A 21,713-nucleotide genomic window follows, 5' to 3' on the forward strand; every position below is an offset into this window, starting at 1 on the left:
CCAGACGGAAAGCAAACGTCTCCTAACAGGTGGCTGCTGTGGGCGAGGCCGTGACCCCTTGTGCTCTGGCTGCCGGGGAGCTCCCGGGGCCCCTGCGGGCCCGACTTCGGGCACCGGGTGGACGTTTGTTCTCCCCGCGTCCGTCTGCCGCTCTGTGTTCTGCTGCTATACATCCGGGGCACTTCCTTCCTTCCCGTTTCTCTGATTTCTCTACTTGGTTTTTATTGCATTTTATAACGTGCATTTTCTGTGAAGCTCACCAGCTACACGGAAGACAACGCAGTTTGGGCCGGCCGGTGCGATGCGGCGCCCAGGCCCGACTCCCCGCCGAGTCCCTTTCTGCTTCTGGGTCAGCGTTCACTGTGCGTCCCCCAGCCTGGGGCGGGGTGGGCCTGGCCTGCGGGGGCGCCGTGGTCGTCCTACAGACTCCGCGATGAGGGGGGCTCAGAGAGGGCCCTGAGGAGGGACCTCGGATCCACAAAGTGACCAGGAAGTTTCTTGCTCTCGGAGGAGCTTCTGGAAGTTTCCCGAGGTCTCTTCAAGCGCAGGAAGAGAACGAGGCTATCTCAGCGGGAGGGTCAGCGGCCCCAGCGGGAACTCCGACTCGGCGGGGGGTCGGGGGCCGTTCGTGGGTCCCACCCGCCGGCTGGACTGGCCGAGAGGCCCCGCTCTGTCCCGGAGTCTCCTGGGCCACCAAGACCCTTCAGCTCTGGCGCCGCAGGTGCTCTCAGCAGTGCCAGGCCTCGTCCTGTGCCCAGCAGTGTCCGGGGAAAGACTAGCGGACCGTCCCCAGCTGCTTCCAGACACCGGGGGAGAAGCCCTGCACACCCTGCACACAGCGCCTCGTGTGTCTATGGCCGCAACAGACCCAGAGCCCCTGGGATGCGTGGCCCGGGAGGGGTTGGGGGGCCCCTGTGTGGGGCTGAGCTTCCCAAGCGTGTGGGTGCGCGGGAGCCTGGCGCCCCCGAGGGGGCAGGGAGCACCGACCGACGGGCCACGCACAGCGCTGGGCTGCGGCCTCCGTCCCCCCCGCCACACCCCACTGGCCGGGCCCGTGGGGCTGCCGCACTCTTGGCCCCCACACGGCGCTCCCAGGCAGTCGTGTCGACACACACGCTCGCACACGCTCACACACGCTCGCACACGCTCGCACACGCTCACACACGTTCACACACACTCACACACACACACGCTCACACGCGCACGTGCTCGGAGTCACGCAGGCTGAGGCACGCACGTTCACACGCACCCGCACGCCCACGCTCACACGTGTGACCCACACCCCGGAGCCCCCAGCTGAATTCCTTTTTCAAAGAAGAACTCTAGGTACCGAATGTAATTTTTCAAGGAACTCCAAGCACAAGGCTGAGACGGAGATACACAAGCCTGTCTTTATACAGGAGTGAAGATTCGTCCCCTGGAGGTCTGAGGACCCCGGTTTTCCTCCTTGAAAAGCAACTCCGGACAGCTGCGCTCTCTTTGGGCACGTGGTGCCGCACAGACCAAGATCATCTCGACTTGCCTTTCTTACGGCGCGTTGGCTGTCGCCCCACCGCAGCCCGGGGATTCGGGACGGGGAGGTGGGCTGTTTGTACCCGTCCCCATCTCCACGGAGACAAATTGCAGGCAGGATCCGTAAGAGGCCTGAGAACTTACACTCCGATGTGCTAACCGTTCCCAAGAAAGACATTTAAAGCAGAGACACTGAGGTAAGCAGATGGCCGTGGGGTTTTCTGTCCACCCGGTGATGCAGAGCAGGAGAGGTGCCTGGGGCTGGGTTCCCGCCAGGGAAGGTCAGGGTGGGGTGGGGCGGCGGGCCGAAGCCGCTTCGGGCTGTCGTGTACTCGAGTTTATGGTTCCAGGACAACGGGTATGGATTCTGGCCATGAAAGGAAATAGGTGGTACTTTCAGCTACAAGAAACAGAAACTCTGACTCAAAGGCTTTAAAAGAAAAAAGGAAATGTATTCGCTCACACACCAGGAAACGGGAAGTTCAGGGCGGGCGTGGACTGGATGCCATGAATCAGTGGTTTAACGAGGCTCCGCTCTTCCTCCTGGGCTGGGCTGCCTTGTCGGACGTCGAGGGCAGCTGATCCTGGTGGTCAGCCGGGCTGTCCCCAGAGGAGGCGCCTGCCACGCCCAGGGGCTTGGAGGACGTCCTGAGTCCCAAGCCCAGCCCAAGGCCCCGTGGCCCTGCCCACCAAGGCCCCCGCTGGGTGTGATGCACACCAGGGCGGGGACCCCAGCCCCGGCTGCCCAGTGTACTGCACCCCCTGGGGAAGGGAGCCCAGCAGAGCGCGGTTAGCAGGGCAGGGAGGGACAGAAGGGGAACAGAATCACAGTGCGCCAGGCAGGGGAGAGACCGGCCTATGCAGAGTGAGCGGAGGGTTGGCACAGCCCCTGTGTTCTCCGTGCTGGAGCCCAGAGAGCAGGGGGTAGGCGCTCCGGAAAGTAGGCTCTGGGAATCCAGACGGTCCTGGCTGGGGGTCTCCTGCCGTCTCCTGCCGCTCCCGCCAGCCTCAGAGCCGCTGGTCACAGCCTGTGTCCCGCAAAGCAGGGTCTAAGTGGGTCTGCCCAGCGCGCAGGAGGCTTCCTGGATGCAGCCCTCTGCACGCCGGGTGGGGGTGGGGACGGGGAAAGGGAAGGGCGGACACGGGCAGCACAGGCTCCTGTCCCTGGCAGGGAAGGGGGCCAGGTGGTGTGGTGGTCGGTAACCAGGGGTTCTCTCGCACCTGCTGGGGCCTCCATAGGGGACGCCGAGCATCCTGTGTAAGGGCCGCTTCTGGCGGTGGGGCCGGGAAGGGGACATCTCCCTCCACACAGGCAGACCCGGCTGCGAGGCACTTCCCCAGGGTGGCCCCGGCAGGTCCCTGGAGTCCAGCGTCTTCCTCACCGTCCCCAGCTTCCTGCTCTGCCTCCCCGGCTTTCTTGGCCTCATTCCCTTTCTCCCGGCTCCGGCCAATCACGTCCTTCTTGGCCTCCTCCTGGCACATCCCAGCGCGTCTTCCTCCAGACGCCCGTGGGGATGTGGCCGGGCAGCTAGAGACGGACCCGCAGCTATGTGTGAGCTAGTCCCTTGCGGACGGCTCACCACTCAACCCTGGCCTGCACGCAGCCGGGCTCCAGAAACAGCCTCCGTTCCCACCTCAGCCCAGTGCAGACCGGCCCTGGGGCCTCAGGAAGCTTCAGAGTCTCCGTTTTGTGACCCGGAAAAGGGGAGAAACTAGTCCGCATCTAAAGGCAGCCCAGCGGGCGCCCATCTTGATCTTGACTGTGATGTGCCCGAGCCCCTCCAGGCCCCACGCACAGGGCAAGTCTCCCTTTTCCAGACGGAGAGCCGACCTCGGGAACCCTGCAGGGAGGGCCGTGGGGATCAGAGGCCCCTTGATGCCCGCTGCCGGGGCCTGCTGGAAAGGAATGGCTAGTAATCCTAAATCCTAAAAACAGAAAGCGAGAAAAGAAGACAGCATCTCTAGGGTAGGAATAAGGCCACTCACACTTGGAACGACGGCCTAGAGCGGGGGCTGTCCGTCCGCTGGAGGACACTGCAAGAAAGACAGACGGTGTGACACTGCGAGACGGCCGCCCAGCGGCACGAGCCCTGTACCGGCGCCGGCGACCACGTGGGTGTCCCTGTTGTCCACTCGACGCACACACATCCCCAGGGCCCGCGGTGGATGTCCCGGAGGAGAAGTTAACAGTCTCGTTAGTCTTCCGGATCGCAGTAAACACAGCTTGTCCGTAAATGCAGTGAAAAGTGCCGTCAGTGCTGGATTTCTGAGTGTTCTATGAGCGAATCACCCTGCCGCGTCTCTTCAGAACTAATTCCTTCCCGGCACAAAGAGAAATCCTTGCCAAGTGGGGGTTTCGCAGCCCACACTCTTGCTTCCCCCGAGAAGACCAAAAAAATAGAACAAGAAGGAAGCGAGAGCCGGTGCTGTTTTGCTGGGTAACAGTGCAGGTGGAGCGGAGCGGAAGGTTCCGGGGCAGAGACTCGCCGGCCATCGCCCGAGCTGCCCGGGAAGCCCCTGCTTGGAGAAACCTGCGAGGAAACCGCACCGTAAAGAAACGTCCTCCCTTTTTGCTTCTTTCTCTCTGTAAAATACATACAGGCCAGTAAAGAAGAAAGAAAGAAGAGAAGCAAAGGAAGGAAAATATGGGAAAATACAAATTTCCACAATATCCACGGCCCCGCCCTCGTCCGGTCCAAAAGCCACGGTCGGCGCCGGGCGAACGCCGTCTTGTTTTGCTTCTCCTTCTCCGTGCCTCACTGGACACAAAGCCCATGAATGAATTCTCACGGAAGTTGAATCATGTTAAGGACGCCTGGGGGGCTCTGCCGGTGGAGCGTCTGCCTTCGGCTGGGGTCACCCTCCCAGGGGCCTGGGATCAGCCCCACATGGGTTCCCTGCCCGGCGGGGAGCCTGCTCCTCCCTCTGCCCCTCCCCCTGCCCGCACTCTCTCGCTGTCTGACAAATAAATAACATCTTCAAAAGCCAAATCGGATTCTGTTATGCATGTGACTGTGTTGACCTCTGCTGATCCTCGCGTCCAGGACACGGTGCTCCGCGAGCCCCGGCCCCATGGGTGGATGCAGGGTGGGCTGTGTTTGGGGGCCTCCCGCTCCCACGGGCCCGCTCCCAGGGCAGGGGAGAAGCACCCCGTGAAAGCAGCGTCCTTGTGCAGGGAACCCGGAGCACCGGCTCGTCTGCACGAGGAGACCCGGCACGTGCAGCCCTTAGACGTCCGTCCTCTCCGGGGTTCTGGGGGCTTCTCAAGGCGCGGTGTCGGGACTACCCAAATCAGACTCTCGGGGGCACCGATTCCCAGGCTGCCTGTCTGACCCACCGCTGGTGATCTGTGCCGAGACTCCGGAAGTCCGTTTCCAGAGGATCCTCCGTGCCCGCGCCGGGAGCCCGCGTTCTGACGCTGCGGGGTCCTCCGACTCTCTCCGACGACCTCGGGCTCCGCCTCTGTGTGCTCGCTGTGGCCGTCCCACTTCGGGGCTTCTAGCTGCCGTGGTGTCCCTTGCCTCCTCCAGATTTAATGTTCTTTTGTCGAAACGGTCCGTTTTTCTTTGGCCCCCTGTCCCTGTCCCTCTGAGACGACACGTTACAGCTTCTGTCTTGTAGCCTTTATGCCCAGCGAGTCTGTTCCGCCCCAGACTGAACCCGTACCCAGCCTGCTGGGACCATGCGAGCACGGGGAGGGCTGGCGCGCTCGCCCCGCGGCCCCCCTCCCGCTGGCCTCGCTCCACATTGCCCTCGCGGCTCCCGATTGTCACCCCCAACGGTTTTTACACGCATCCCTGTTTGTGCGGAGCTCATGGCTCATCGTTCCTAACAACGTCCGACTTCCGGCTGGTTCTATTCTCTGCTCACGGGTGAGTCTCCGGTCATCGGTAGGGTTCCGAGGGGTCCGCGCTCGGTCTGGAAATGCCTTTCTCCCCTCGTGTGCAGCCGTAGTGCAGCTCAGTAGTTGCCCGAGAAACCTGGTGGCAGTCCAACATTCAGTTACATGAAAGTCAGGTTTGCAGAAACGTCCACAACCGGGCACAGCAGCGGTGACACCTGCGGGTCACCCCAACAGTCTGCCACTACGCCCTGGGGAGGCTCATGCGGAGCGATCCCACTGATGGGGAAACCTGCAGGCGCCTCACGGTGTCTTCTCCTGTTTTCCAACGTCAGGCGCTGCGGCCGCCCGTGGGAGCAGGCAGCTGAGGTGCGGTCAGGGTACAGGGCTCTGCCCGCACCCTCGGGGCCTCTGCCGTCCTGGGCATCTTCCATGGGGAGGGAGGCCAGGAGAACTGGCCTCATTCCCACGCACCTTGCCCAGACTCTCAGAGGGCATCGCCCCTGCCTTACCTGACTGATGGGCTCTGCGAATAGCCATGGCGGGATTGGTGTCTCCTGGCCCCCAGATGCTGGTCTGAGCCTGGGGGGTTTTGCATCGACTTGCCCTTGTAGCCCACGTTGGGGCTGGTCGGCTGGGGCTTGCCCACAGCCCCTCGTCCCTGGGGCCCTCTGGCAGCAGGATGCAGAAGCCTCGTTCCCCAGAACGACGCCGCATCTACGAGCTAGAGCAGGGGCTGCCATCTCCCATGTAGCCCTGCCACACGGACCCTGTTCCCGTGGACACGCAGGCCACCTGCGGCGAGAACGGCCACCTCGGCTACCCACCGTCAGGGTTCCTAGGGCTGGAGCCAACAAGGGAGTGTCCTTCCAGGACAGGAAATTTCTCTGTGAATCTTATTTCTAATGAGGAGAGGGCCTCAGGGTCAGAGCCTGAATGAAGGGACAAGGAAGCTTTCAAGGAAACGCAGCCTAATGTCAGGACACTCTGATGTGGCCAGTGGCTTGCAGTGGTGTCCATGAACTGGCCAGAGACGCGTCACTAGACAGTTGTACCCAACGGGAGGGTGACAGAGTCGAACTTTTTCTCATAAACCCCGCTTGCCCTCCACTGCTCTTTTAGGGCGGCCTTGCGACACACCTCATGGCGTCCTCCACGGCACAGGGATGTAGGGGGAGGAGGTGCAGAGGGACCCGCCTCGCTCCTCGTCCTCGCGGAGCCCCACCATCCCGAGTGACCCTCCGGGACACCCACGGCCCACTCACTGGGGCCTCAGTGCTTCCTGATCACAGCAGCCCCCGACCCAAAGCTGCTCTGCTCTTCGGGGGGGTTCTGTCCCCAGAAGATGCGGGCCAAGCGTCCATGCTCAATGGCACCCAGGGGTGCGGTTTCCCAGGCTCAGCCACCACCGTGAGCAGAGCCAGGCAGAGGGTGTAGGGCGCCCCTCACAGATGGTTCCAGGGGCATGGAGCCCTGGCCCAACACAGTCCTCTTCCTCCGTAGGACAGGAGGGTTTCACGGCAGCAGGATCCAGGCGTGGGATGGGTCCCTCCACCCAGCGGCGGTGGAGGCCACAGAGGAGACCCGTCCTTCTCTGGTGCCCCACTCTGGGGCAGGGGGTGGGCGCTGGGAGCAGGTCAGCTGAAACAGGACACATTGCCTCCCAAACCCAGCACTGGCTGTTCCCTGCTAGACACAGTTCTGCCCCGAAGAAGGCAAATTCTTCCAGAGGGACCAGACGGGCATACGGGGGGAGCTTCTGGAGCCTCTCTCGGGGTCTGAGGGGAGAGGGCTGCTTCTGCTGCTGAGCGGACCTCCAGGGCGAGGTGTCCCCACGGCGCACCCACGAAACCCACGGCTCCTGCTTTCCTACCTCGTCCTGTTGCAGAGGAAGGAAGGAAGGACTGCAGCTGGCCAGGAGCATGAGACGGGGATCAGGAGCACAGGGACGCGTGGCCTTCAGGAATACGGGGGTGGGGGAAGCCGGAGCATCAACGTCGCTCGTGGCCGGGTGCAGCCTGGAGCTAGCGGAGGCACACGGAAGCACGGAGCAAGGTCCAGCCCCGAAATCGGGGTTTGTCGGAGCCGTGGCGTGAGCGGAGTGGCCCTTAGGCCGCGAGGGACAGATGGGCAGACAGTCGGTGGGACAGTGATGCTCCGGGGGCCCCGGCCTCACCCCCAGTGATGCCCTTCCCTCCTCCTGGACCCAGCACCTGTGTGGCGCGTTAAGCGCGGATTTGGACAGGGCAGTGGAGAGAAGGCCTGGGACGCCCCGGGCTGGTGGGGCCCAGTCATGGTGGGCTGACGAGGTCCGCATGGCCCCTTGAGGCGTGACAGAGGCAAGCAGCGCACCGTCCGCAGTCATCACAGATGCCCCTTCCGTGCGGCGGCCTCACCCTGGTGAGAAGTCCCCACACGCTCGTGCTTACCCCGTCACGGCGCGCTGAGGGTTCGTGTTTCTTTGTAAGATTTTCTTCTTTCTTTTCACTTTCTTTTTAAAGATTTTACTTATTTGACACAGAGAGAGAAAGAGTGAGAGAGAGCAGGAGAGGAAAGGTCGGGGGAGAAGCAGATGCCCTGCCGAGCAGGGAGCCAGACGCGGGACGTGATCCCAGGACACCGGGACCAGTGATCTGAGCCGAAGGCAGTCGCCCAACCCACTGAGCTACCCAGGTGCCCCTCAGATTTTCCAGCCATTATTTTTCAGGTGTTTCTACTGTTTGGGGTGCGGGGTTATTGTCCATCAGAACTTTCTGAAGGTGAGCAGGTGCATTCTGGGTGCCCAAGCGAGACTCACTTATTTCAAAGGCACAAGCGTGAGTTTTGCCAACTGTCCAGCTAGCCAGAGCGGGAGCGGGTATTCCGGTCTGAGTTTATAGCCGGATTAGCCTCAACACCCTTCAGAGCCCAGGGCTGTGCTTTACTGACGTGAGAACAGGTCTCTTCTCAGACAGGCAGGCGCCCGGGGGTGCCGGGACTCAGTCGGGGTCCCTGGCTCTCTCGGACTCCTGGTTTTCCCACACGTTCAGCGGAGAGGTGACCGTCCCACGTCTCCCGTGGACTTCCTCTTGCTGACAGGGAGCGCTTCAAACTGCGGCGAGGACGGGGGGCCGAGCTGGCGCGTCTGACTCCAGGAGGCAGGAGCGGACGCCCCTCGGGGCCGACGGACATATGCGCACTCGCTGGGTTCCGTTTCGGGCAGGAGCGGCCAGGGGCGTCCCCTCAGCACAGTGACGCGCCATCCAGTCTCCCATGCTCAGAAGCGTCCTGGAGCAGTGGACACTTGGGGGCGGGGCTGAGAGCGGGGTCACCCGGGAGTGGCTCCCGGAGCCCGGGGAGCTGGCGGAGCGCCAGGGCTCCTCCTCCTGCGAGCGGCGCGTGCACGGTCCCTGGCCACGGTGCTGCCCAGAGAGGGGGCGGCTGAAGAAACTTGCATGGGAGAGTTGTCCTAGAAGGGAAAACCCACACGCCGCGGTGGTGGACCTTGACCTCCAGCCCCACAGGAAACAAGGCTCTCTTGTCCTCACTCTCCGGGACGCGGCCGGGCAAACACAGCGCAATTGTGTTTGCTGCTGACCCAGGCAACGCCGGCTGCAGTCCACAGCCGCACACGGCAGGACCCCCAGCTGGGGCCCCCCGTGCACCGACCGCACCCCTGAGTCCCTCCGGCCTGGCACAACTCCCGGACAGCAGCTCCCCAGGGTGCGGAGCTCGGTACCCATCAGAAGCACTTCTTTGAACGATCACGGAGTTATTTTGTGAATCGAGTCCATATTTCCCATGTGTCTAATAAAATGAAATTGTTAAGAATTTTCTTTGTCCCAAACAACTCTGGAGGCAGATGTGGGCCAGGTTTGTCGTTGATCACGATGATCACGGCGCGTCTCGGGGTGTGGACCGCGTCATCACCCGGGACCGCAGGACTGGGAAACGGTGGGCTGTTTCGTCCTCCCTCTGGGTGAGCCGTGCACACAGGAAGCCAGTCTGTTCTCTCCGAGCTGGGGCGGTGGATGTGCCCCTGAGGCTGAACCCTGGCCTCTGGGTTCCCCTCGGACTGAACGGGAAGCACCCCGTGCCGTGAGCTCCCTCCCCAGTCTCCCGGGAGCACCTGCAGGAAAGCATCCCACACCACGAGGACACGGGGTGGCGGAGCTTCTCTGAGGGCCTCCAGCTGACTCGGTCTGACAGCTCCGGCCGCCGAAGGCATCCTTGGCTCCCCAGCCTGCGGGCTCAGTCCATCCCGGGGAAGCCCTCCTTGGGCCCCAGCGTGTCTTCTGTACTGTGGGGACCAGTGCCCTTCCAGATGGCTCTGAGGGTTTGCGTGTTTTCGGGGTGGTGGGGGCAGCAGTAGGCTTGTGTCCTTCTAGATGCTTCCGGGTCCAGCCTCCAGCTTCGGTGGCTTCTTGGTTGTGACAATTGGAGCCTGCAGGCTTGTCTGTGTTGCAAGCCGACAGCGCTTTCTTCCCTTCTCTGCCCCAAGCACCCCAGACGCCGGGCTGGACGCAGCAGGTGCTCAGGGAGGCCGTGAGGATGCCAGGACCGCGTCTGTGCTCAGCGTTACGCTCCGCATCCTTCCCTGCTCCCCGCATTTCTGCCCCGGGGTCCCCTCCCTCCACGCCTTTGCCCTCCTGCCGGTCGGCAGCACGGGCTGCTCACTCGGTCCCCCTGTGGCCGCGGGTCGCTCTGCTCCGCATTTGTGCCCGGAGCGGGTCAGTTTGCGTCTCTCAAGGACACTCTCCCCAGACTGGCCTGCCCGCCGGCTTGCGAGGCCAGAACGCCACCGCAGGGAAGGGGTCACGTTCCGTGACTGGCCCCACCAGGAGCCTGAGGATGGCTGGAGGCCGGCTCTCCTTCCAACGCTCTCCTCCTGAGGCTCCCCCGTCGGGGCTCCGGATCGCGCCCTCAGCGGACGACGGTCTCTCTCTCCTGCCGTTCCCGTTCCACAGACTTCAGCGGCTGCCACCTCAAACCAACAGGCGGGTCCCCAGCACCCTCTGTTCTGCCAAGACCATGACCCCGACTTTGCCCGGGAGAGCTCACGCCCCCGGCCCCCGAGGCACCTGCGCAGTTAACCCTCCTGTACGGCCTGGCCTGGCCGCCAAGCTTGGTGGTCACATTCCCAACCGCTGTATCGCACTGGGTCCTTTTAAAAAAGATTTATTTATGGCGGGGGGGGGAGGGGTGGAGGAGACAGGGACAGAGAAGCTCAAGCAGGCCCCACACTGAGCCCAGAGCCCCTCACAGGGCTGGACCTAACCACCCGGGATCATGACCTGAGCCAAAACCAAGTCGGACGCTTAACTGCCCGAGCCCCCAGGTGCCCCCGTCACACTAGACTTTTCCCCTGGGGTCCAGGAAGCCTGTCCGTCCCTTCAAGCTAGGAACTGGTGCCATTGTGTGAAGGGGCGGGGAAGGGGGGTTGTCACAGTGCGTCTGCCGGCGTTGACTCCTCCGGCCCTCGCTGGCGGGACACCAGCTGAGCCTTCCCTGCACGGCTTCTCTTGCCCGAATCGTTCAGACGGCGCCCCCGGCCCGTGAGTTCTGATGTCTCTGCTGCTGCTGGGGCCTTTGTCCTACAGCAGATACGGCGCGGGGGTCACCGCGGTGGCCTCGCTGACCTACCGGGGCTTTTCTGGATTCCACGGGCACGTCCGGAAACGCCGACTCTGGTGTTGGAAGTGCGCTGTGGGTCAGCTTGGGACACGGTGGGGGCAGGGACGGCGAGCAGCCTGGAGCAGAGTGGTCCCCCCGCTCGGGGAAGATGTCCCTCGGAAAAAGCCGAGGAGGGAGCCCCAGCCGGCTGGCCACGATGGCCGACCTCACTCTCCTGCAGAAGGGGCCGGACATCCGCAGAAGTACCCCTGGGTGTTGCTTTCCTGGGACAGACGGGTGTGGGGGTCAGCAGAGCGGACTGCTGCGCCCTCCGGCCCGCACTGTGAGCGGCTCCCACGCCGCCCGGTTATCTGCTGAGCCAGCGGCACACCGGCGGGGGCAGGGACGCGGGGCCCTTCCCAGTTCCCGCAATGGGCTCTCTAATCCCCACTTAATGGCCGGATGAGGACTTCCCAGCACAAGCTGCGGCTCGCTTCCTCAGGCCCCCTCAGGCGGGGACCGTCCATGTCCCAGGTGCACAGACCAGGCCATGGGGATCGAGTGGAGCTGGTCCCTGTGGTCGCCAGACCTCCGGCCACAAGGACCCTCCATCCTCTCCATTCTCTGCTTCTTCAGAGAGGAGGAATGAAGGACTGCGGTAAAGGGCTGGTTTACGGCAACATCGTCTCGTGGGACACTCAGGGGCCTTCGCAAGGGCAGCTTCTAACGCGCATTCTTCACGCTGACCGTCAGGAAGGCCCCGGCTCCGTGCCGAGGAGAGTGAGGCTTCCTCACACTGTGGACACTTCCTTGCCTCACTCAGGACACATCCAGCCGTTTTATTAAAAATAATCCGCAGCGTATGTATTCTTGCGGCAACGGAAAAGACGCTTCTTATTCTCCCCAAGTAGTGACAGGAGGAAGCCTCAGCGATGGGGTTTTTAGCAGGAAAGGAAACTCCAGGGCCACTGCGTTCCACAGGACAGTTTCTCCAGCCTCGCCACACACGTGAATCTGCAGATCCTTTCCCAAATCCTCTTTGGTTTAGAATCTGAGGATGCCGGGGGCGGGCGAGGCCTCCCATTTTCTGGATATGCCATCAAAAGCGTCTTTCTCTGGGTTGGTGTGGACCCTGACCCACGGGAAGGTGGGGCCTGCGTAGCCTCCTGGCCACAGGCCCAGCTCCTGGGACCCAGGAGACTGGACAGAGGGCGCCATCCCCAGGCCGGTAGGCAAGGGGCCGTCCCTGATGCCCGGGCCTCAAGCCTGCAGGGATGAGGCAAATCCCAGGGCACACAGAAGGGCGCTGCGGGAGCCTGTGAGAAACGGCTTCTATGGGAGCCGCGATGCATGTGGTTAGGCCGTGGAATCTGCTGTGGGCCAGGCCGAGACCCTGCAGGACAGCCGAGTCCAAACACCTGGGTTAATCCGGGTGGGGAGAGGCGGCCGTGCTCCCGCCTCTGTCCTAGGAACCGGGGAGCAGCAGCCCGCAGGGTGCAGAGGCTGGTGGAGAGCTGCAGGGGCGAGGCGTGCGGGGTCACGGGGTGAACACAGAGATAGGGAGTTCTCTGGCCCTGGCAGAATCCCGACTCCTAACGTGCCACCAGGAGAGCCTCCGTGTCCTGCTCTGTGCCACGGGGACGGGACGGCGCTCGCCCTGCTGTTCACGAGTGTGAACGGACGCGTGGGACGGCCCCGCCCGCGCTTGCTGCTGGGCCATCACCGGCCGCCCCTGTCACCACCGCGCGGGCTCCTGCCGGGGAGACGCAAGCGGAGGAAAGCCCATCTGGGACTCGGACGGGACGCGGAAGGTAGGGCCGGTGGGACGCTGCTCCCTCCTGGCTCGCCCTCCCGGGCTCTCACAGACTCTCTGGAGCTGGGGCTGCCCACAGGGACCCGAACCCGCACGTGCAGGGGCAGGAGGGAAGACGCGGGCCTTGCGGTAGCTTGCACTTTCCTCCTAGAGCTACTGAGGGAGGGAGTGGGAGGACCCGTCACCGGCTTCCGGCTCAAGCCGTCCTCGGGCGTGGCCACGCTGGGTGAGGGTCACTGTCTCCTTAGCGGGGGCAAGTGGGGGGACCATGGGTGCTGGGAGGCCAGGACAGACTGCGGCAGCGACGGCTGTGCTTCCTCTCAGGAGCAGAGATTAGGAACAGCAACAGAACATGGCTGGGTCTGTCAAACCTGGAAAAGCAGCTTTTCTGACTCAGACTAGCATTTCTCTGCAATCTTTGCTCCGAAGAAAAGTCCGTGAATATTGTAGCAAAAAAGTCGCACTTGGTAGGAATGCAGGAACGGGGAGTTAGCGAGGCCGCTCTGAGAGGGGCCGGAGGGGCCGGAGCCGGTGCACGGCTTCCTCCCCAGCCGTGGCCCTTGCTGCGCTCTGCCGTCCGCCGGGTCACGCAGGGGAAGTACTCGGAAAACGCCCTTTGCTGCCGAGCCACGGGCCTGCCAACGTGACACGCGGCGTCCCCGCTGTGCCGCGACCGCATCAGTCCCTGTCAGCAGACAGTGTGGAAAGTGACTTGACCTTCGGGTCACACCTGGTCCCGTGAGGCTCTGCCGCCACCCTGGCTGCCCCCTCTACCCTCCTCATCCCGGAGTCGGACACGTGGGATGCTTGTGCCCCACAGAAGCCGGGGCCGGACTGGAGCAGGTCCCAGGACACGGAGTCGGCAGGAGGGTAGCCCAAGACCTTACAGGTGCGTGTGTCCGTGTGTCTGCGCACAGGTGAACGGAGACAGCGGGTGCGGCCCAGCAGGACCCCGTGCAGCCCGTGGATGCCGTGAGCTCCTGTGTACGCCGTTCCGGGCCACGCCCGGGCTTCCGTGGGGACATCCGGGCGGCCTCGGGGAGCAGGCGGCTCTCCGTCACCTCACTCCCGCTCTGAAGCCAGAGGCGTTTGGGGCTGAGTGTCAGCCGCGGGGGGGGTGCGAGCAGGGGTCCGTGGGGACGGGGGGCCTCGCTCAGCCGCGCGGGCTCAGATCAAGAGAGCCTGCCTTTTGTTCCACGCCAGACTCACTTCCTGCACGGATGACGTGGCCGGGCGCTTTCCTGGGCCTGGACTGGTTTGAGGGAAATGACGCGGGGCCCCGTCGAGGGCACGGTGCCACATTTTAAATGACTTCCTTCGTCTAGATGTTACCAAGAGCAGCGGGACTTGAGCGCAGGTAAAGCTGTGGAGGGAGGACAAGTCCACGGTGCGGAGTTCGTGTACAGAGATCGGGGACTAGTGGGCCCTTAACTCTTGTCTGGGTCACGGCACCGCGCCCGCTTGCAGGTGAGGTCCCCAGGGCAGGGGTCATCCTAAAGGTCTTCAGCTGCAGCTGCAGGGTGAGGAGACCCAGAGCCCTGAGTCCCCTCCTGGTGTTCCTCCGCGGCCACCTAGGCTCACTTCTGTGGAAACACAGTGAAAGCCGGAGCAGCGCGCGGTCCACAGCCCGAGGCACCTGGAAGGCGGCGGACACGGGTCTCTGGGAGCAAACGGAAAATGCTGGTCCGTGGGCGGAACCAACATGGGCCCATCGGCAGCACACACCGAGGAAGTGTGGTGCTGGCAACGCGTCCCTGTCCTCGATGCACAAGGGACGTGGGCTCACCGTGGCTCCCGGCGGCAGGTACCCGAGGCGCGGCAGATGCTGGAGCAAGCGAGGGGGCTGGGGAGGTGCGGGCTCAGTCTGCCGTGGCGACACTCAGCCCTGACCACTGGTCCACACAGCCGGGGAGCTCGGCGCGCGTCCGGGCCAGGAATCCGAATTCTTGCACCGATCGTCACCGGGGGTTCCAACGTGGGGCCAAGGTGGAGAACCACGGCTCTGGAGGCGTGTCGTCGGGTAAAGCCGCGGCCGTCCTGCTGGATGCTCTCGCTCGCCACGTGTCCTCACCGATAACGTGTCATCAGCGCGGACTGTATATGCCGTGTGCAGGAGAAGACACTACCCGGGTTGTGCACGAGATGCGCCCTTGCCCGAAACGCTGCGGTCTGAGAAATACGTACGATTGGGGAAGTCGGGTGTTTAAGTAAAGAGGACGGATGCGTGCTTTTCAAGGTCAGTGTGTCTCCAAGGGAGAGTCAGTACAACAAATCGAGATGGACCGTAACGGGAGAGACCGAAACCACGATGACACAATGAGATGAAATTCAACGCAGACACGGCAGCACCGTTCTGGAAAGAAAATGCATGAAACACAGCCCAGTGAAGGGGCAAGACCTGGGGGCTTAACGGACCGGCACTCAGGACACCTTCGTGCCCACCAGTGACAGCCAGTTCGTGGGCAGTGTTTGCTGTGAATAAGGCGTTAGGAGTGTGTGTGTGTGTGTGTGTGTACACGCAATCAAAAAATATATGCATCAGTCACACACACACAGTTCATTTAATTCTTCCAAGGGAGGAAGCCCAGGATTGGAGAGAGGACGTCTTCTGCTGAAAATGACACACGGGCTTTGAACTTGGCCCATCTGCTTCCACAGCCCACCCTGGAGTCCTAAAATGTTGCTGAGCATGAATGCTTCACCTTCTTCAAGGTCAGCGCAGGGTCAGACCTGGTGTGATCACCAGCCCCGCAGGACCGCACGGAGTCCTCACCGACCCGTTCTGAGCAGGTTCTCAACGTCCGTGGACCCCGTTAAGTACGGCTCCCCCAGAAAATGTCCACCAGCAAATGTACCCAATGCTTGACCTGCCATTCAGTCCCTCCCCGCAGCAGCCGTGGACAAGGTCACCACTGCATTTCACGGGGACGTCGCTGACCTCAGGCTCATCCTCAGGGCTGGGTCTTGACACCACTTCCTGGAAGGAAGGAGGAGGGCGTCACTGCTGTGTATCGGGGAGAAGAAAGAGAAAGGGAGGGTGATAAAGTCAGGACTTTTTCCAAAATGTTCCAAGTTACCCTGTGAAAGAAGGACCAGAGTCTCTGTGGAGAAATTAGAGGGGAATTTCACTTTCACCAAAAAGACAAATTCTTCCCCAATCACATTTGCCTCCAAATGGTAAGTGTAATGATGAGTGATAGTTGCCTCCCCAACCCCAGGTCTTCTAACTCCGAACAGCATCAAGCCGAGGTGTGGTCCGAGACCCGGGGGCGTTGGGGGCTCCAGCGAGGGCAGCGGGCCTGGGTCCTCTTCTGGGTCCTCTTCATAGATCACTGTCGTAAGCAGAATGAGGAAGGGACCTCAGCCCTTTGATGCCTCCCGCAGCCCCAGAGCTCAGTCAATCACCGGGGGATGATCCAACGGAGAAACACTGTTGTGTGGACAGGGAGGTTTAGGGGAGGGACGTGGTGCTGGGTCAGGCCATCTAGGATTGAATTCAGCCCCTGGGACTCCTGGAGACCCAGGGCAGGTCCTCGCTGGGCCCCGTGCCTCAGTGCACCGTGGAGTCTCACCATTCTTCCTGCCTTCTGAGGATCAAATGAGCGACTCCAGGAAAGTCCTTGGGCCGGAGGCGGGAGCAAACGCCACGGCTCAGAGAGCGCGCACGGTTTGTTCCTATCCCAAGTGCCTACGTGCCTCCCTCCCTCCCCGGCCCTCGGACGGCCCCCCTCAGAGTGCAAACCCTCCGTCCTATCCTCTTCCAGAGTCTGGCACACGGAGGTGTTGCTGCACACGCCGGCAGGACAGACGGACGGCTGGAAAGAAGAGGAACAGCCTTGCTGTTTTCCAAGTTCTTTCCAACCCAGTCGGGACCTCAGTGTCTGGGATTCTTCCGTTTTCTTCTCCCTGAAGATCGGAGACAGAGTCACTTATTTTCACTGTTAATTTTATTCTCTTACCCGTAGAGCAGGCTGGACGGGACATTGACGGCGCTGTGACTCTGCCCCGGGATCTGCAGTGTCGGAACACGCCGGCGTGTCACGGACTCCGAGAAACGGACAAACAGACCTGGGCTCAACGTCATGGTCCGTTTCCAAGAATGGGTTGTTCCCTTCCTGGCGGGTTTTGTGTTAGCTGCTCTGGTTCCACGGGAGCCCCCAGAGAGAGGGTCGCGTCAGAAAAACGGTCCATGTTTAATATCAACTGTTGGATGGGCTTCGGTTCAGACCTCGAGGCTCTGAGCCTGTCAGACGTGAGTCAGTACCCGTATCTGCTGAGGCTTGGTTTTTCTTCTGGTTTTTTGTTTTGTTTTGTTTGCAGTAGAGAACAGTTTACCCCGAGGCCTCCTGGGATCCTTCCGGGCCTCTTCAGAGCCTGGGGTCACGTCTGAGGTCAGGCTACAGCCAGCCCAGGGCTGGAGTGGAAGGTCATGGCTCTGGATCCCTTGTGCTCCTCGATTTCTGCCCTAGGGCCAGTGAGCAGGGGGATAAGACACCCCATAGGGCTGGAGGCCCCAGGGCAGGGGAGCCGTGTTTCAGCGGGGGGAAGGCCAGAGCCCCCTACCTCTACACGCAGCCGGAGAAGGAGCCTTCTGGAGCATTCTGGAAGAAGGAGCCACAGCCGCGAGGTTAGGCTGAGCCTCCGGTCCTGCCTGTCTTCCACTGGGGCTGAGAATGGACACCACAAGCGCCGCAGCCTCTAGAACAGGCTCCTTGTCTATGCCTCCACTTGTGTGATCGGAGTTTCATCAGTGCAGGGGCACTGGCTGCCCCTCCTGGGGCACAGGACAAAGACGAGCATGGGCACGGACCTGTGGGGTGTCTGGGGGTGTGGGTATCCCATGGGCAGGCCCAGGACCTGCGGACCTGAAGCACCCAAGGTGTCTGAGGCTGGGGATTCTCACCCCAGCCCTTGGGGGAGGGAGAAGGTCCGTTTCCTCACCTTGGGCTGTGGTCACTGCGTCCCCTTCTTGCCACGTCCATGGGCGAGGGCCACGTCCACGAGCAGATGAGACAGAGAGGAGAATGTTTGGGACTCTCACAGGTCAGGGTCTGGTGTGCACACGCCCTAGATGGAGGGACAGACCGCTCACTGGACCCTGTGGGGTCAGGAAGGTTCTGGCTTCCCCACCAACACCTGCAAGGGGCCTCAGCACAGTCCCACAGTGGTCCTGGTCCTGGCTCCTTGAGAGGCAGGTGGGGGCTCCTGGCCTCCTGGGCTTTACTTAACCAGCAGGCTAAGCTCAAGGCAGGTGCTCCCTGAGCTCTGCCAGCCCCTGCCTGTCTTCGCTTTGTGGATGGGGGAGTCCAGCCCGGCCCCCAGGGGAGGACAGGAGGAAGCAGACCCCTTCCCGCGGGCCCCGAGGACCCGCTGCAGGGGGCTACCTATGCTCTGTCTGGCGGGGTGGAGGGGAGCCTCTGTAGTGTCCACGGCCCGACTGTGGTCCTTGCTCAGCCTCCCCCAGCCCCCGCTCTCTCGGCTTCACAGTCGTCCTGACAACACATTCCCATGGACATGTTTTCTGGAGAACATGTTCTGTTTGAAAAACGTGCCCAGGAGAGGGACTTCTCATGTGACCCGGCTTCCACTTGGGCCCTGCGAGGGGGCACGGGACGGGGAGCTGCGGCCTGGGGACAGCAGGGACACACGGGCCTCATTGGGACTCCAGCCGGCCGGACAGTCGTCCACTTGTGTTTGGAAATTTGACTTGACACGCGCATCCCCTCAGGCGGTCAGCTTCTCCGCGATGGACGGAGCGTTTCCCCGGGGGCCGCGCGTCCTCTGGGACCCCAGATCGCCGTCCCTGGTGCCCTGGACTTGCGGTCGCTCCTGGGTCTCCCCGTTCCCCGCCAGCCCTGCCTCCCGGGAACCCTGCGGCCAGGACCCCGCCTTCCTCCAGACCCAGCGGCCACGACAGCACCAGCAGACCGCAGAAGCACGGACTCGCCTGTCCGGGGTTTCTCCCGTTCCCGCTTCCCAGGGGACGAGAGGCGGGGGTGGAGAAGGGCCAGGCGAGAAGCCAAGCACGGAAGGACAGTCTTCTGGGGACAGCTGCGTCTCTGGGGGCAGCAAGAAAGCCCAGGTACGAGTGACGGTGACCAGAGGGAGCCTGTGCCTGGGGCTGCGGCGTCCGGCGTCGGCTCGTTGCGCAGAAGCCGCAGAGCCCTGCGCCCAGCCTCCGTGGGAGAGCTGGCCGTCCCGCGCGGCTTCCCCGCTCCCCGTGCTGCTCTCTGACGGCATCTGCGGAGGCAAAAATAGCAGTTTCTCCCTCCGCGGGCGAGATGAATGATTGTCTCCAAACCCGACAAGCAGAGGCGGCTCAGTCTCCTTCTGGAAACAGCCCCCACCGGCGTCTTCGCAGGCGTTCGTGGGTCCATCGAGGTCTTGAGCGCCGACCCTGGCCTCGCCCTTGGACCTGGGAGGGCTCTGAAGGGGCCGCGAGGGGACAATGGCGCGTCTCCGGCGCCGTGGCCAGTGCATGTAAATGTGCCAGAGCTGGGATGCCATGGCACCAGGGGCGTGAGCGCTGGGGCCCCGAGTCTGCTCTGGGACACGCAGAAGAAGGAGCCCGATCGGGAGACGCTGCCGGTGACCTGGACCCGGAGCCCCGTTGAAGGCAAACAGCCGAGCACCGGCTTCACTCCGGTCGCGGGGGGCAGACCACGGGGCGGCGGCAACGGGATCCTGCTGCACGGGGACCCCAACAGGCCGGGACCGTGCCGGCCGGCCCAGAGGGCGTGGGCCCACCCGGCGGCCACCCAGAGTGTGCACGTGCACGCGCGTGTGTGTACAGCGCGTCTAGCGTGGAACCGTTTTCACGCTCAGCCGTGCGACCGTCTGCGCCGCTCATCTCCAGAACCCTGTGGGCCGCTGGCAGCTGTCTCCGGCCACCACCACCTCCCCTTCCTGCCTGTCGCCAGCCCAGGCCTGCGCCGTTCTCCTGTCTGTGTCTCGGGACCTGACTCCTCGAGGTGCTTCATGGGACTGGAGTCATTCCGCGCTTGTCCTCTGGGTCTGGCTGGTGCTCTTGGCACAGTGTCCTCAGGGATCACCGGTGCTGCAGCTGGAGACAGGATCTTCCCCTGTTAAGGCTGAACAATCCTGCGGGTGTGGACGGGCCGATGGGACGGTCTCCTGATCCCCGCCTGGGTCCTCCTCTCTCTCAGGCTCTGCTTTCTCGCGGTCCGGGGACATCAGGAGCAGAGCACGATGGGAAACAGGGTGGTGGAGAGAGGAGGGGCCTGTGTGGTGACACAATGTCGGTGGGGACGAGACCCTCGGGAGGGAACCGTGGGTACAGCAGCAAGAGGCAGGGGAAGCTTGTCGGGCTCAACCACGGACACCCGGTGTGGACGTGCTGCCTGGGACAGGTCCGTGCGCTGGGCCGGGGGAGCCGGCAGTGAGGGGGGCTCAGCCCCAGGGAGGTAGGGAGCCCTCTCTGACGAGCAGGGAAATGGCGGCGTCTGATCTCTGGTTCCTATCTCAGGCCTCCACGGGGGGATATTCTGCGCGGAGAGCTGCGGCAGACCCGTGTGGCCGTCCAGCGCCAGGTGCTGGGGCTCGGGGTGCAGCCGTGGTGTGGGCTGGGGAGAGGGCGGTGGGCAGTGGGCACCGGGTGTGGAACTCAGGGGCCTCCAGGCTCTTGAGCTGAGAAAGTGGGCAAGCGGGGGCGGGGCGTCCGGTGGGGCTCCAGTGGGGTATGGCTGCTGGCGGGGGTAGGAGTCCAACTTGGGCAGACGCACCGGGAGGCAGTGCAGAAAGGTACGAGAATGGCGTGGATGGCAGGTGTGGCTTGAAAATCAGCCTTGAAGATGGTATGGACGCCATGGCATGGAGGGGCCCCTGGAAGACCACAGAGGTGGGGGTGTGGGATGTGGGACTACTGAGTCTGTGACCAGGCTGCTCAAAGAAGCGTAGGGACACGGACGCAGCAGAGGACCCCAAGCAGCCTCGTGGACCCGTGGCTCGGCTCCTGGTCCCAGGACCTGTGGTCCGGCGGGTGCCAAGGCTGTCACTGGAGCAGGTTGTCTCATCCTTCGGGAATGCGGCTGGAATTTGCAGTCTTGGAGCCAGCGTCAAAGGCCCTTTGTTAATGGGAAAGCTGGCGCATGTCCAGCCCCTGGTGAGGTGACCAGCAGGCGGCACCCGACCCTGCAGGTGCGAGAGGGAGGAGCAGGTAGGGGTGAAGTGTGGACACCGCCCTGACTCCAGGTGGCTCCCAGATCAGGGCTCACGAGCCACTCCCAGATCACGAGGTCGTTCTGCTCCTGAGACCGAGCAGGAGCAGGAGCAGGACACACCCTCACTCAGATCTCAGCCTCCACCCCTGCGACCCGGCCAAGACGTCAGATAACCGTGGCCAAGCCTCGCCGGGGAGCAAACCTGCTTGGGAGCCCTGGATTCAGGAGCCAGCCCCACTGCCGAAGATGGTCCTTCTGTGGAAATGCGCTTCCCACCTCAGTTTCCCCCTCGGGAAAAGGCAGGAAGGAAGAAGGCAGGATTGTGCCGAACTTTAAATGAGTCCAAACACAGGAACATCTCCCTTTGCCGGGAGCCGGCGTACCACCGAAGCTGTTACTGTAGCATGCGCTACGTCCAGACGACGGTAAACGGAGGACAAGGACCGGCTCAGCTCCTCACGAGGGGCAGGCTAACCCGCAAGGTCACTCCAGCGACTTACTCCGCACAGTCTTACAGATGAAAGCTTCAGTCCCCCCCGATTCCTATTCCTATGCCCTAACCTCCCCCTCCCTCTGCCGCATGGTGGCTGGGTTTGGAGGTGGGGGGAAGAAATGAAGGTCACATGTGGCCCTGGGGTGGGCCCGGGTGCAGCCGTGTTGCTTCCTTGCAGAGGGAGAGCCCAAGGGCGGCTCCGCCCGTTCCCCGCGTGGGTAAGGAAGGGAGGGGGTGGCCATCCGCCTGACCCGCACAGCCGGCCTCTCGATCGGGGCCCTG

This window comes from Neovison vison, chromosome 1 (genome assembly GCF_020171115.1).
Source record: "Neovison vison isolate M4711 chromosome 1, ASM_NN_V1, whole genome shotgun sequence".
Classification (NCBI taxonomy): domain Eukaryota; kingdom Metazoa; phylum Chordata; class Mammalia; order Carnivora; family Mustelidae; genus Neogale; species Neogale vison.